Source organism: Epinephelus moara, chromosome 11, assembly GCF_006386435.1.
Source record: "Epinephelus moara isolate mb chromosome 11, YSFRI_EMoa_1.0, whole genome shotgun sequence".
Taxonomy (NCBI): domain Eukaryota; kingdom Metazoa; phylum Chordata; class Actinopteri; order Perciformes; family Serranidae; genus Epinephelus; species Epinephelus moara.
Window position 1 is genome coordinate 4,526,000 of NC_065516.1, and position 1,172 is coordinate 4,527,171.

Here is a 1,172-nt window from a genome sequence, read left to right on the forward strand (position 1 = left end):
ACCTATTGCAAGTGGTTCCAAGGTAATATCAAAAAGAAGAGGAGAAAGAGGGTCGCCCTGCCTTACACCCCGCTGCAACTCAAAAGGTTGGGATCTATCCGAATTAGTGAGAATAGAGGATACTGGTTTAAGATAAATTATTTTCACCCATTCAATGAAATTTTCCCCAAATCCAAATTGTTTTAGTGTCTTCAGCATGTAAGGCCATTCGATCTGATCGAATGCCTTCTGGGCGTCAAGAGATAAAACAGCAGCCTGTGTATTTTTCCCATGCACTGAGTATATTGTATTTAAAAGCAAACGGACATTACTAAAAGAAAACCGACCCGGGATAAATCCAGTCTGATTAGGGTGTACAATTGTGGAAATATGCCTACCTAATTTTGTAGCCAAGACTTTAGTTATTATTTTCAGATCACAGTTTAAGAGAGCAACAGGTCTGTAACTTGCAGGATCAAACTCTTCCCTTCCTCCTTTCAAAAGCAAGCAGATATTTGCTTCATATAATGAACTGGGGAGCGTCTTATTTCTCATAGAATCGTTCACCATTCTCAGCATGAGCGGAACTATTTTGTCATGAAATGATTTATAAAATTCACAGCCAAAGCCATCTGGACCGGATGTTTTTCCAGAGGGGAAGGCTCGAATAGCACTCAAAAGGTCAGTTTTAGAGATTGGGGCATCCATATCATCTCTCGCTGCACTATCTAATTGGGGAACATTTAAAATGGCAAAAAAGTTACAGAAATCTGCTTCAGTGGCCTTTACTTTACTAGAATACAGTTCCTTATAGAAGTCCCTGAAGCAAGCATTTATCTCTCTCGGATTGGTTAGGAGTCTGCCTGATTTGGATTTTATCCTGTGAATGGCCTGTTTAGCCCTTTCACCTCTAAGTTGGCTAGCTAACAGTTTCTCCGGTTTATCTCCAAGTTCAAAATAGTTCTGTTTAATTTTCAATAGAAGACTACCAACACGTTTATTAAGAATGGTATTATATTCACATTTTAATTTCAAGATCTTATTGTACTCAGTGGATGAGAGGGAAGATCTATAAGCCTCTTCCAGTACTGGAAGCATTTTTTCAATGTCCTTAAGGCGGCTGTTAAGTTCTCTTTTCTTGGCTGATTCAAATGAAATAATGTGGCCCCTGATAACTGCTTTGAAGGTCTCCC